Here is a 14,855-nt window from a genome sequence, read left to right as displayed (position 1 = left end):
CCCAGTAGAAGAGACCAGGCCCGACCCCGCACTTGGGGGGGAATCCCCTTGTACACCCGGCGAGACATCTGTGGAGAGAAGAATGCTCTGGAGAGAGTCCACAGGGTAACCGTGGAGGGTGAAGGGGGCAATCACAGAGTGATGGTCCCGGAAGATTCCAGTGTTTGTCTTCATGGTTCCTCGAGACAGGCTAAGTCTACCTAGAACTGGGCCTTCTGTCTTGTGGGTACGGAGTGGATGGGGGTTGTGAGCTGTGATCTCCATGACTTCCTTCCTCTGGGGCCAACAGGAGGCATCCCTGTCCCTGGCCTACATGTGGCCCAAACTCTGGCATCAGATTCTCTCCCAGCAATGTGACCTTTGCAGGGATGTGCAGGAAAGCCTGTGACCCAGGCCTGTGTGGGCCTTCGGCATCAGGACAGGGTGGCACCCAGCAGCTGAGAGGTAGGCGGTGCCAGGGATCATGTGTGAACACCACTCCCCCTCCCTCTGCAGAGGGTGGGCACAGGGGCCTCCACTCCCCACATTACCTTTTGGCTGCTTTTATATTTATCCCAATGTTGAAACATCTTCAGCCATTTGTGGCATCGGGCAATTTCCTTCTTTGTTTTCTGTAAAATGAGAGAAGATGGACTTAGCTGAGCTGCTGCGTTTTTTGGAGTGGCCCATGAATGCCATGTTACTCTTGTGCTTGGGGTCCTAATGGGACAGAAATGGAAAGAGCCAAACCAGTTGCAGAGCCTGGGGCTGAGGCCCTCTGACTGGGTGAGCACGAGTGGCCTGGGCTGGTGAATACAGGACATGGTGTCCTCAGGCCACAAACCCCTATGCCTGGATGGGGTCCCAGTCTCAATGTGGGGTCCTGCTGGCCAGTGGCAGTCACTCCTGAGCTGCATGTGCAAATCTGGGATGGGCATGTTTAGTAATCAGCCCGTGGGATGGAATCCTGCGATCAGGAGCTCAGACACTCAGCCCATCCTGGTGACTGTGTCCTTCTTATGGACACCTGCCAGTGGCCACAGGCAGGCCAGGCTTGCCTAACAGGTGACCAACCAAGCCCTGGCAGAAAGAACAACTCTTACCTTCACCTCCTGGGTGGTGACACGGGGAAGCTCCTTCTCACTAAAAGGCAACGGAATCAGAGCTGAGGACTCGCTGCAGGCCAGGAGCCATCCCCTTCCCTGAGCAGACCCCAAGGAAGGACAGGCTCCCTTCCCATCCACCTGCAAGTTGCAGCCCAGGAGACCACATAGGAAAGGGAGGACAGGGCCTTTTTGCTGGCTGCCAGCCAGGATGGTCTGAGACACAAAAGCAAAGGAGCAGCAGAGCCAGCCAGGGCCGCTCAGGGGCCATGGGGGCTGGGGGTGCAGCTTGCACCTGCCCCTCCTGGGCTGCAGGCAGAGCCCTCTGGGAGAAGTGAGAGAGTCCAGAGCTGCTAAGAAACAGCACTGCCTGAGGGTCGGTGGGCTGGTCTCTGACAGCTGCCCCCAAGGAAGATACACCATCACCCTCATGGGGTCCAAGGGGTCTGGGTTGAGAACTTCCCAGTGTGTCGAGGGTGCACCCTGGAGCTGTCCCACGTGGCACCCCACCCCGGCCAAGCTCTGAGCATCCAACACTCCCTGCCTGTGTCTGCACACCTGGCCAAATGTCATGCCCGTTCCTTGACTTCACCCCATCCCATCTGGCCACAGACCCTGCCGTCACCTCAGCCACTTTGACCCTGCTCTTTCCCTTGCCCTGTGAGATCCTCTGAATGTGGCCCCTCAGCCCCCGATCAGCCCAAACTCCTGCCTTGTGCCTGTTCTGCCTGTGCTGAGAGACACCACTGGGCAATGAACAGCAACTGAGAGCCCTGCAGGTGGCCAGGATCGCCCTGGGCCAGATCTCCAGTCTCAGCTGGCTCTTGGGGACATCAGCACTGTGTCCTCCTGCCTCCCCCTGCAGTGTCTTTCCTCCTCATGACTTCCTTCCCTTTCTCGGCCCATGGCATCCTCTCCCCGCCCGCGGTGTTCCCGAGCAGCAGAGAGCGGAGTCTCCAGTGTGCACTGCAGGCCTTGGGAGTGACCGAGGCCCCTGAGGCTCAGGGGTCCCAGCTGGAGCTGCTGTCCCTGGCCCCACCTCATCCAGCCTGTCCACCCCCAATGCCTTCACTCTATCCCCAGGCTCGCTCAGTCAGAGGCATCCCTGAATCACCCGTCACATCTGGTCCCCTGCAGCCCAGCTCCCCCAGGCCCCGTCCCTCTCTCCATCCTGGGACCTCAGGAAAGACAGAATCCAGGCCAGCCTCCTCCCCATCAGGCCTCACATGACCTCCCAGCACCAGACCAACGGTTCAGGTGGCCTTCCTCTTCCACCCCTGCCTGCCTCCATGGCCTTCCCCCTTCCATTCCTGGGCTGGGGCCCTGTCCCTGCCCCTCATCTCACTCCATGGCCACATTCTTCTGTACACTTTGTAACTTTTTGTGCCCCTCTGATCCTGGCGGGACCTGATAGACAACTGTCCCCAGGCTGGACCAAGTGCCCTCGTGCCCTCTGACCCCACCCTGCTGAGCTGACAGCAGGACAGGCTCCTTCTGGGGACAGGGCTCAGCCCTCAGGTTGCCTCTTTCTTTTGCAGACATAAAGGCCACACTTCTGAGTGCCCAAGGGCCTGGCCCAACCACAGCTTGGTACCCACCCTCTCCCCAGAGCTGCCTGGATGAGCCACGGAACTGCAGCCATGTGCTGACCGGGGTGGAGCTCTAGGGGAGCAAGGAAATCGTACCCACCCTGGGAATAAGGTCAGCACAAGCCTGGGAGACACGCCCTGCCTCATGCTGGCCTTTTCAAGGATGGATCCTGATGGAGTTTGGATGTGTTTTCCCCTCCAAAACTCATGTGTAAATTTGATCTCCGGGCCACCTGGTGGCTCACTTGGGAGAGTGTGGTGCTGATAACACCAAGACCATGGGTTCAGATCCCATATAGGGATGGCCGGTTTGCTCACTTCAGAAAGTGTGGTGCTGACAACACCAAGTCAAGGGTTAAGATTCCCTTACCTGTCATCTTTAAAAAAAAGAAAGAAAGAAAGAAAGAAAAGAAATTTGATCCCCACTCTGGCAGTGTTGGAAGCTGATTGAGTCATGGGGGTGGATCCTTCATGAATGGATTAATGCTCTCCCTGGGGGAGGGGGGAGTAATGAGTGAGTTCTCGCTCTACTAGTTCCCACGAGTGCTGATTGTTTATGGACGCTGTCACCTCCTCTCTCTCTCTCTTGCCTCCTCTCTCGCCATGTGATCTGTGTGTACCCACTGGCTGCCTGCCACTTTCCACCATGAGTAGAAACAGCCTGAGGCCTGTGCCAGATGCAGCTGTCCCAGAATCGTAAGCCAAACAAACCTCTTTTCCGTATAAATTACCCAGTCTCAGGTATTTCTGTTATAGCAACACAAGCGAACTGAAACAGAGCCCAACACTGAGATAAGACGGGGGATGTCAGAGAACTCACTGCAGAAACCCGAGCCGGTCGATGCGTCTGTAGATTTTGAACTCCTCATCCCAGTTTTTCACCCGTGTCCCAGCTCGGTGTCCCTGCAACCCCGAGAGGGCCTGGAGTGAGGGCGCCATGGTGATGGGTTGGGGGCATGGGTGGCTTTGGATGGCTCCTCCCTCCCTTGTGTCCCCAGAGAGTCCAGGTCCCTCTGACCTCAGGGACAACAGAAGAGGCCAGGACTTGCCTGCCTCAAGGGAGCAGCCAACCCTGTACCTGCTGGTACTTCTCCATGATGTCTATCACCTCCTGGGCCCACAGGGTCTCCATACCCGTCTTCATGTTCAATCTGCAAGACAAAAGTAATCCAAAGCTAGCACTGACCTGAGAGCTTCAGAGAGTACCCCTAACTGCTCAGGTCGGGGATCCAAAATTCCACCAGCAACACCCCGCCCTCCACCCCCACCCCACAGTACAAAGGGACCAGACTCTGTCTCCACCCCACAGTGGTCTCGGGGGTTTCTTCCCTGGCCAAGGTAAAGCTCCTGCCTGAGGACCGGAGACCCAGGGACCTGGAAGGTGAGGCCTGTTGTCCCCAAGGTCCCTGCACAGACACACACGTGTGTTACCTGCTCAGCATGAAGAGCCCCGATGGGCCGTTCTGGGCACCAGGAAGCAGAATGTGATTTAGAGACCACAGGTCTCTGTACAAGTAGCCTCCCAGATGATCTCAGGAAACACACAGTTGTCCAATTCTTTAGAGGCAAAAAGAAATCTCATGACTGCTGAATTCTACTTAAATCTTAGCACCAGCCAAGCAGGAAGGTTCTGGGTTTGGGCAAAAGGGTGACCTATGTGACTTTGAAGTAGCCTCTGTGCTTGCTGAGGCCATGCCTTAGGCAATAGGGACACTGGAGTTTACAGTTCTGAGCGTGGCAGTATCAGAAGGGGCTCCGTCTTTATCCCAGGCACAGATGAGAAACTAGTGAGCTCTGGGGATGTGTCCTGGAGCACAGTCAGAGACATGGTCCCACCTTGGAGACGGTCCCAAGGGAATCCCCTTGAAGGGAGGGGTGGATGAGGCCTCTAGAGGACGAGACAGAGGGCAGGACACAGAGGGTGAGCCCCTTTTCCCACACCCTGGCCTGCAGGGCAGACACTTGTCACCTGCCTGGCCTCCCTCAGTGGTTTCTTCCCTATCCACAACTGTCCCAAGACAGAGGGCTCCCCACCTTGTTCCCAGCATAGGGGCCTCACAATTGGGTGGGCCTTACATAGGCCGTAAGTGATGCTCTATGATGTCAGAGGTGACCACATGCCCACCTGGGGTGACCCATCTCCCATCACAGACCAGGGCGCAGGCCGCCCCTCCACCCCCACTCTCCATCTTCACAGCCCACGGAGACCCCACTTCAGTGGCTCTTCCAGGGGCAGGCTCTGCCCTATCATGGTTTGGAATCTCAGGAAGAACCTGAATCTAGGGAGGGAGGCTGCAGAGGCCAGAAGTTGTGTCTAACATGACACAAGGCAGGGCGGAGGGCACAGCCAAGGGTCACCTCTGGGTCCCAGGCCCAGTTACCTCCTGTCTGACCCCAGGCTTCTCACCTGCCAAGTGGACACATTAGCCTTAACCCCACGGAGTGTGTGTGAGGATGAACGGGACAACTGTATATGCGCTTAGCACAGAACAGGCACCTGGTGAGGCCCAGTGGGCATAACCCTCGGCAGCCACCCAGCGAGGCCCAGGCCACCCTCCTGGTAGCACCTGTGTGGAAATCAGCAGGAAGGGAAGAGAGCAGGTCACACTCACCTGAATCTGTTCACCTGTGCAGAGATGTACCTGTAGCCTACAAAAGGGACCTGCACCAACAGCTAACAGACTCCAGAATGAGCCTCCTACTGCCACGGAACTCAGAGGCAGTGGTGCTTGGCAACAGTGACATCATGGGGTTCCATCACCCCATCACACTGGCCCCCTCCCCGGGGCAGCAGAGCCCAATGCCGCATCCTCCACCCCCTGACCTGTCCACCCGTGTGGGTGCGTGTGTGTTTGTGCATGTGAGCGTGCACATGTGCGTGCATGAACACATTTGTGCCCACTTCTGTGCCAGGCCTTGGTCCTCTTCTCAAGTGTGCAGGCAGGTCTTCATCACTGTCACCCCCAGGGTGCATGGCTCTCCTCACAGAGGCCACAGGTGCTGTCCCATCTTTGTGCCCACCTGGGGCAGGCTGTAGGGTGCAGAAGGGGGACAGTGGAGGGCTGGCCCCCCAATAGGTGGGGCTCAGGTCATGTGTGATGTACCTGCCCTGCCCGGCAGGTCAGTAATCACCACTTTTCTCCCAGCAGTTCTCAGGGGTGCTGTGACTAGTCCCCCCCACAGATGGAGGCAATGAGTCCTCACAGTCACACCCCCAGCACCAAGTCCCACGGTGGCCAGCTGAGCAGACCCCACTGACCATATTCTCTGCTGACTGGGCACGGGGCTGGGCTCAGCCCAGGAGGGAGGCAGGTGGATTCAGCTCTCAGACATCAGCGTCTGTCTCTCCTGTGTCAGCTGGGCTCTTCCATCTGTCATCTCCATCTATAAAATCTGCTGTGGCCCCGACAATGAAACTGGAAGGAAATGGGGTCACTTATTCCTACAACACTTCCATCCCCTCAGAAGTCTTCCCGTGGCCCCAAGGCCATCCCCTCCTGCCTCCTCCTGCTCTCATTCTTGTAACCTGTAACCTCACTCGGACAAGGGGTCACAGTGGCCTGGAGAGCTCTTCTGCCACATGTCCACTGGGTCCTGCCCCTGCTCAGGAGGCACCATCTGCCACCCCATCCAAATGGATCTTCTGACAGACACGATCCTCCCATAGCTCCCACTCAACCACACAACAACCACCTACATTTTAACTGAGAGATAAATCGTTAAAGAAACGGGTTTTATCTGTACCATGGAACATGGTTCAACCTTCAAAAAGAAGGAAAACCTGTATTTTGCAACAACATGGATCAACCTTGGGGACATCATGCTAAGTGATATCAGGAAGTCACAAAATGACAAATACTGTAGGATTCCACTGACATGGGCCTAAACTAGTCACACTCATCAAAGCAGAGTGCCATGGTGGTCTTTAGGGGTAGGGGAGGGGTCAAGAGGGAGCTGCTGTGGAAAAGGTATGACATTTTGATTATGGCAGAGGAGTAGGTTCTAGAGATCTGCTGGACAGCATCCTGCCTGTATTTAATGCTGAACTGTACATTTAAACATTTCTACTAACACTGGGAGATCCATACGTGAGTGTGCGTGTGTGTGCGAGCATGCATGTGTGTGCTTTTGTGTGTATTTATCAGGACTATTTTTCTTTGAGTTGTATTCCATTACATGATGTATCACAGTATTTTATCCATTCATTTCTTAAAACATATTTTGGTTGCTTCTAGGTTTGCCTATTATGACTGAGGACTCTATAAGCATTTGTGTACAGGTGTCTGTGTGGACATAAACTTTTCTTTTTCATTTATTTTGGGTTTTTTTGCAGCTTGGGATTTACTTAACTTTTTGCATATGTGCAAAGTCTGAAGTCACATAGCTTTGTTGGGAAATTGGGGTTATTCATCTCATTTTACACTGGGGATTGGGGTCGGTGCCACGGCTCAGCATCTCCTCCCTGGCCCTGTGGACAGGGGGTCAGAGTGGACCCCAACCATCGCCCCCTCATCCTGGTGCACCTGCCCAAGCTGTTTTTTTTTTTTATGGTAAAGACCACGGATGTGATGGCTGAGACCTACGGTGATCCTGAGCTGACCTTTATATAAAAAACTTAAAGTTCTTTCCAGCGTGGCTGTGCCATGTCTCTTTCCCACCAGTGATGTCTTAGAGTTTCTGTCGCTCCACATCCCTGCCAGCCCTTGAGATTTTCATTCATTTTTATTTAGACATTCTAATAGGTGTGCGGTGGGATTTGATTGTGGTTTCAGTTTGCCTGACAGTGCTGAGCATCCTGTCATGGCTTTATGTAAAAATTCCATTTTATTTGTACTTGTTTTTGTGGGGTTCAGTGTGCTGTTTCCATACATGTATAAGCTGCAGAATGAGTCACTTCGGGTAGATAGCAGTTTTGTACCCATTAGTCTACACCTCCTCCTCCCCACCTCCCTCCCCTCCCAGCCTCTGGTAAACATTACTCTACTTCTATGAGAACCACTTTTTTATTTCTCTTTGCTTACCCATATGGCTGAGACTGATACAGGAGTTGCTCAGTTACCTGGGCTTGGGTTTCAGGACATGCCTCTGGGTTTCCTGCCACTCCCTGAGGTCTCAGGCCCCCTCCTCTGAGTTCTCCCCTGGGGGAAAGTTACTGTTGCCAGTTAGACCTGTTTTCAGCACCAACACAGGGAAAATGTGACCACAAGGGGCTGGCTTTTGCAATCCCGTGGCTGGGCGTGCTCAATAGAGAGCACAGAACATTCTTGCATATGCCTGATGCATATAACCAGGAACTAAACCTGAACTGAATATTCATTAGAGAAACTCTAAAAGCCAAATCCCAGTGAAGGCAGGGCCATTGCTCACTTTCCTGCAGGCAGTCCGCCCTTGGTTGGCTGAGGTGTGCAATATGTTACTTTGTATCTAACTTACTTTCAGCAAGCTGCTGCTCACTCTCTTGAGCCAGCTTGCACTCTGTGCTGACCTTTAAGCACATTTTTGTTGTTGTTTAGTTTAGTTGTTTAGACTTGATGTCTGCCCTGAACTTTTGTGTTAGACTTGGTGTGGGCCCTGCTCAGTCTCTGGAGCATGCCGCGTCTCTGTGGCATCTGCATTTCTTATCTGTTATATTAAACCTGTTTTCACTTTCCACTGTGACTCTTCGCTTGAATTCTTTCCTGTGGTGGAGTCAAGAACCTGGTAAGAGAACTGGGTGGGTTGAGGCCAACATCAGTCCCCCTGGAACCTACCTTCAACATAACTATTGGGAGTATAATTTTTAAAAATTATCTTCTTAACTCAATTTTACTATTTAATTTAAACTTAGCAATTATTGCTTAATCAACACCTGTAGTGGATTGATCGATGGTACCCAAAAAGATATTTCCATGTTCCAATCCTCAGAACCTCTGAATATGACCTTGTTTGGAAAAAGTCTTTGCAGATGCAATTAAGTTAAGGATCTTGAGGTTGGACCATCCTAATTATGTGGGCAGGCCTTAAATCCAATGGCAAGTGCCCCTGGAAGAGATGGAAAAGGAGAAGACGCAGACACAAAGAGAAGGCCACGTGGCGACAGAGGCAGAGACTGGAGCACAGCCCCAGGCCAAGCAACACCTGGAGCCCCCCGGAAGTTGGAAGAGACAAGGAAGGGTTTTCTCCTAGAGCCGTCAGAGGGAGCTCATACCTGTCAACATCATGATTTTGGATTTTTAAAAAATATATATATTTATTATTAGGGCACAATTGATTGTCCATATCTGTGGGGACAGCATTGAATATCAATATTGTGTGCAATATGTGGTGATTCAATCAGGGTAATTAGTATCCTCTCCATTATACAATGGAATCTATTTCGTGGCCCTTTACCAATTCCTCCCTTCCCTCCTCTGGTAACTTTAGTTCTGTTTTCTTCACTTAAAAGTTCAATGCATTATTGTCATCAAGGTGTCTTTCTGGGAAATGTCGCTTCTGGCGGAGGGGCCGGGATGGGGCCGCGCAGTCGCTGATGCAGGTGCGCAGGGCGGGCAGGCCCGGAGAGGGCGGGTCTGTCCCGGACTCCAGCTGCCGCCCTGACGGAGCAGAGGGAGGTCCCCGCCCCAAGCAGCAGCAGCAGCCGCCGCCGCCGCCGCCGCCCGTACGAAGCAGATGCCAGCGCTGCGACAGGGAACCCGCGTGCACACGTTCTGCGGCCGGCACAGGAAGGTGACCACGGTGACATTGAGCTCCTGCAGGACCCGGGACACTGCTGCGTGCGTGCCCAGGCGCCCCCAGCACATGGCCAGGCACTGGTTGCTGTGGGGCAGCTGCTGATTCTGCTGCGGCAGCTGGGCAACTGCGACCTCAGCGCAGAGGGTGGCTGGGCAGCCCAGCTGGAACGGGGCATGGGCAGGGGTGAGACCCTGTCCCCAGGACCCTGAGGCCACCCCTACTTCGGGCCCACCCACCTCCTGACCCCTCCCACCACAGCAGCACCTCAAAGGGCCTCTCTGGGGCCTCTGCACGTGCCGTGAGCTCTGTCTGGACCCCAGGGGCCTCCCCTTTGTGGCATTTGTCACTCATGATCACATTCTTTCATTCATTCATTCACAAAGCACTTCTTGGGTACCAACTGTGTAATCCTGTTCTAAGCCCCAAGGGTCCAGTAGTGAAGAACGCGGACAAAATCTCATGGCCTAGTACACAGTAGGTGTTCAATAGGTGTTTGCTGAAGGAATGAAGGAATGAGGGACCCATGAGCCCTGCTGGTCCCACCCCTCTGAGCTCCCCAGGTCCCCCCCAACCTGTACAAGGAGGATGTCATTGAGGCTCTGCTCCGGGTCATAATTGTTCCCAAACAGGTGAGTGATGCTGAACCTCTGCTGGGTGGGCTCGGGGGTCAGCAGGTCGTGGGCCCCCAGCGCTATGCTCACCTGGTTGTGGGGGCTGAGGGATCGGGGTGCTCATTTTAGGGGTATCCTGGGCTTGGGGTCCATCAACCGGGCTTGAGCCTGACCCTCCCTGGGCAGGTGGGACCGTGGGGAGGGCCCCCCAGCCCGCCGTCCTCCCCGGGGCAGGGCTGGGCCTCCCCCTTGGGCCCCGCTCACATTTCCTGCAGGCAGTGGCGGCGGTCAGCACGAACCGCGGGTGAATCAAGGTGTCCCCTGCAAAAGTGGCTGCCCGGGGTCTACGGCAGCTGCAGTGACGCCATGCACGGCCGCGAGTGGAGCTGCGCTTCCTGCCCGTCCACGATGTCGGTGGCCCGGGCTCCACCTGCGGGACACGGGGTGTTAAGAGCCCACAGTCTGGGGGGACAGCAGAGCCGCTGGGCTACCTCAACGCAGTCCCTGACTGCTCCGGGCCTAAGTCTCCCCATGTGCATCATGGGCATCCCGTGGCACCCAGACCCGGTGGGCTGGTGGGAAGCAGGGCTCCGCGCCTGGGGTGGGGGCACCTGGTCCTGGTGGTTAGCACGACTATTGTCCCTGGGTGCCGGCTTCTAGTCCTGAAGGGTGGGGAGGTTTTTAAGAAGCAGAAAAAAATAAATAAATAAAAATAGCCGACACATGGACCCATTTTGCAGAAGGACAAACAGGTTCCTCTTCAGGCGAGGACTGGAATGGGGAAAGGTGGGGGACAGAGCCACGTGTATCCTCTCAGTCCCCCCCTGAGACCCACAGAACCACCTTCTCTCCAGCTTGAGGATTCGTGTTTCTCCTGGAGGGCAGTGGTTCTCAGTAAAGCCACAATCCTGTCACCCCCCATCCAGGGGACACTGGGCAATGTCTGAGGACATTTGTGGCTGTCACGACTGGGGGTGCTCCTGGCATGGAGTGGGTGGAGGCCAGGGACGCTGCTCAGCACCTGCAGTGCCCAGGACGCCCCAACACGGAGAAGGATCCAGCCCCGCAGTGCCCTGGGGGAGAAGCCACAGTGCAGAGGAGATGTTTATTTATTTACAAGTGACTCGTCTATTAAAATTTTTTTAGTTTTTATTTTTTGTTTTGTTTTGTTTATTCTTTTTGTTTTTATTTATTTTTCACTTCTCTTTAACTGACTCATCATTATGAAAAATTTAAACCTAAAAGAGGAGGTCTCTAAACTTGGGGACAAAAAAAAAGTTTTTAACGTTTTCCTTTTTCTAGTTTTTTTAGTTTCCTTTTTTGGCAGCTGGCCAGGGTGGGGATCCGAACCCTTGACCTTGGTGTTAGCGACACTGTAACATTTCATTTTGAAATGATTTCACACTTACAGAAATCCAGAGAGTTCCCGGATTCACCTGCCCCCGCTCCCTGGATGTTGTCATCTCACACAACTGAGGGGCTGCGGTCGAAACCAGGGAACGATCATCGATTCAACACGATGACCTCATCCACAGACCTTCTGAATGTCCCCAGTTGTCCTTTTTCTGGTCCAGGATCCCACGTTGTGTCGTGTTTCTGGCTCCTTGGTCTCCGGTCAGGTATGGTTCCTCAGCCCTTCCTTGCCTCTTGAGACTGTTGGACAGAACAGGTCAGTCACTCTGTAGGGTGGACCGAGGGACCCCTCAGCTGCAGCGCGTGTCCTCCTGGGACCGTGTCGGGAGGCCCGGGTGTCCACGTGTGTCATGCCAATGGTGATAACCTTGACCACTTGGTTGGGGTGGCGCCTGCTGGGTTCCTCACTGTCGAGCTGTGATCCTCCTCTCTGGCTTTAATAAGTCTCTTGTGGGGGATCTTTTGAGACAAAAACACCCTGTTTCTCCCACGTTGAGGACTCGGGGTTGGGCGGTTGGCTGTGCTGCCTCATCCCTCCTGCGCCCGTTGGCTGGAATTCTACTCTAGGGACAGCCTGTCCCTTCTCTGCGGGTGCGTGTTTAAGAATCAGACACCTGCCCGTCCCTGGGGAAGAGCCCCGCCATGTGCACCCATGAGGGCCCTCTGCAAGCTGGCGGCTGAGGGAAGTGGGGGCTGCAGATTGTGTCCTCGGCCCCTTCCTGTAACAACTGTGGTGGCGAAATAGGCAACGGCCACCCAGGGGGTCCCGAGGACCGAGGGCAGAACGAGGGCAGGGAAGGCACGAGGACTCAGGCCGGGGGCCTCTCTCCATCTCTGTCTCTGTCTCCCTGTCTCTGTCTCTCTCCATCTCTGTCTGTCTCCATCTGTCTGTCTCTGTCTCTCTGTCTCTCAGTCTCGCTTTCTCATCTCCTTAAGAAAGAGGCTCTTTTCTTGAGTGATGGGAAGTTGTCTGTTTTACCCACCACGGCTGGGCCCTCACAGTGGGCATATTTTTGCACCAATTGGAGACCTTCAAACGTGCACACATGCGGGTCCCCAGGCCCCCTGGGCACCCCAACGGGTTCTCTAGCCTCCAACCCAAGCCCGTCCACCTGCACCCCTCCGTGGCCCCCTCTCACATGATTTGTCAGCCCCCCAGACACTTCACAATCTGCTTCAAGAATTCACAAAACTAAGAGCTTTACAAAGAATGAGTGAATGGCACATGGGGTGGTGGGAGAAACGGGGCCTGGATAGCTGGGACATGGGGCAGAGGGATGTGTCTGCGATGGGGTCCCAAACTGTATCCCTAGAATCCAAGGCCTGAGAGGGCATAGGGCCTATGTCACCCAGCAGTGTGCACACATGAGACCCCGAGCCAGGCTGACCCCCTGCCAGGTGGACCCAAGCCCAGCACCTCCCTGCTCAGGACAGGAAGGGAGCACCACGGCTGGGGGAAGATGGGCAGGAACTGCCCCAGTGGGGGGTCCCGTGGGACAGAGTCTGCTCCCAGCTTGGGGGACCACACACTCTTGGAACCAATCCCACCCCCAACTCCAGGTTTGTCATCTGGGCAATGAACGGCCATGTCTCCTGCAGGGGCCCTATGACATCTGGGTTCCTGAGCCTTTTTTAGTACTGGCTGTTGTTATTTTGTCTTTTTCTTTTTTTAATTTTATTTTTTAAAAGACGACTGGTAAGGGGATCGCAACCCTCGGTATGGTGTTGTCTGCACCGTGCTCAGCCAGCGAGCACACTGGCCATCCGTATATAGGATCTGAACTTGCGGCCTCAGCGCTACCAGCGCCGCACTCTCCCGAGTAAGCCACGGGGCTGGCCCAGGAGATCTTAACCCTTGACTTGGTGTTGTCAGCACCACGCTCTCCCAAGTGAGCTAACTGGCCATCCCTATTTTTTCTTTATTTAATTTAAGTAATTTATTTATTTTTATTTTTTGGTGGTTCACCAGTACAGGAATCAAACCCTGGATCTTTGTGTTATAACACGACTCTCTAACCATCTGAGCTAACCGGCCAGCCCTAGAAACTCTTTATATATTAAACTTATTATAATTATATGTTATTATAAGTTGTTAAAAATATATTCACATGGTGCTGATAACACCAAAGTCTGAGGTTTGATCCCTGTATCAGCCAGCCAAAAAATACACACACACACACACACACACACACACACACACACATTCAAAATAAGGCATGTAAAATGCAATACAAGGGTTTGAAATTTTTATTTTAATAAAGACATTTTATCTAGTTTAATACAATTATATATGACATAACTACATAGTTATCTATACCACTTATATATACAATTACACTTATTATTTAATGGTCATATTTTAGCTCTTTATGTATCAGGCACATTAGCCATCTACGATCCAAGGGGCCAATATTGTTTCCAGGTTTCCCGTGCGTGGCACTGCACAAAATAACCTCCACCAAAAGGAGAGGGGATGAAGGGGCCTCAGGATTGCATAGATCTGGGTTCAAAGTTCACATGAGCTCTATGACCTCAGGTGAGTCACCGAATCTCTTTGAAACTCAGCATCCCCTCTTCCAGGTGGACATAACGACAGTCCCTGTTTCTCAGCATCTGTACAATTACTGCGCTTGGGGTGATGCCCCTAATGCTGACTAATGTTCCATTCACCCTCCCCAGAGCCATGGGGCCTGTCTCCTGCTCCCAGCCCTGTCCACCCTGGTGAAGCAGAAATCAGGAGCAGAGGAGAAATGGCTTCTTTATTAGAGTCACGAGTACAGGGGCTGGGGGTGAGGGGCAGGCCTGGAGGTGTGGGGGCATGCAGAGTGCCCTGGGATACAAAGGTCAAGGCTGGGTTCCACAGCAGGTCACAGGGTCCTCACGGCTTGCTGGGGCTTCCCTCAGGCCAGCAGGGGGTTGAGGACACTATCGATACAGTTTTGGAAGCGTGCCACGCAGGTGAAGAAGTCGGGACCCCGGCTGTAGGGCTCCATGGTGAAGGAGGCCACACCATGGGCCAGACCCTTGAGGGGGCTGCCCCCGTCACCCTGGGTGGGCGGCAGGCATGTCAGGATGTCCCCGTCCCTGCTCCACCCTGCACCCCAGCCAGCACCACTGACCAGACAGCTGCTCCCACAACTTCCTGCTCCTGGAACCACAAATCCAACCCCAGGCCCTTTGCATGCTCTGTTCCCTCTCTCTGCATGCTGTTCCCCACACCCTTTGCCTGGCTAACCCCTAGTTGAATTTTGGGTCCCAGATGACTCCAGGAACTTCCTGGCACCACCAGGCTGGGTCAGATGCCCCCTGAGGCCCCCAGCAATCACAATGTCTGACAGCCCCCCACACTTCTGGGTCTGGGAACTACAAAAATGCAGGCCTTGCTCTGTCTTGTTCCCTGGGGTATCCCCAGGAACCAGCGCAGGACTTGGCACACGGTAGGTGTTTAG

The 14,855-nt window shown here is 54.1% G+C and overlaps 1 pseudogene; it reads right to left on the bottom strand.

Annotated features, from left to right (window-relative positions):
* Window positions 1–9,096: 9,096 nt before the first annotated feature.
* On the bottom strand, window positions 9,097–10,541 carry LOC134375932 (myeloblastin-like; annotated as a pseudogene).
* Window positions 10,542–14,855: the final 4,314 nt, after the last annotated feature.

The sequence above is a fragment of the Cynocephalus volans genome, chromosome 4, assembly GCF_027409185.1.
Source record: "Cynocephalus volans isolate mCynVol1 chromosome 4, mCynVol1.pri, whole genome shotgun sequence".
Lineage (NCBI taxonomy): Eukaryota > Metazoa > Chordata > Mammalia > Dermoptera > Cynocephalidae > Cynocephalus > Cynocephalus volans.
This window is presented reverse-complemented; position numbering and strand designations above follow the sequence as displayed.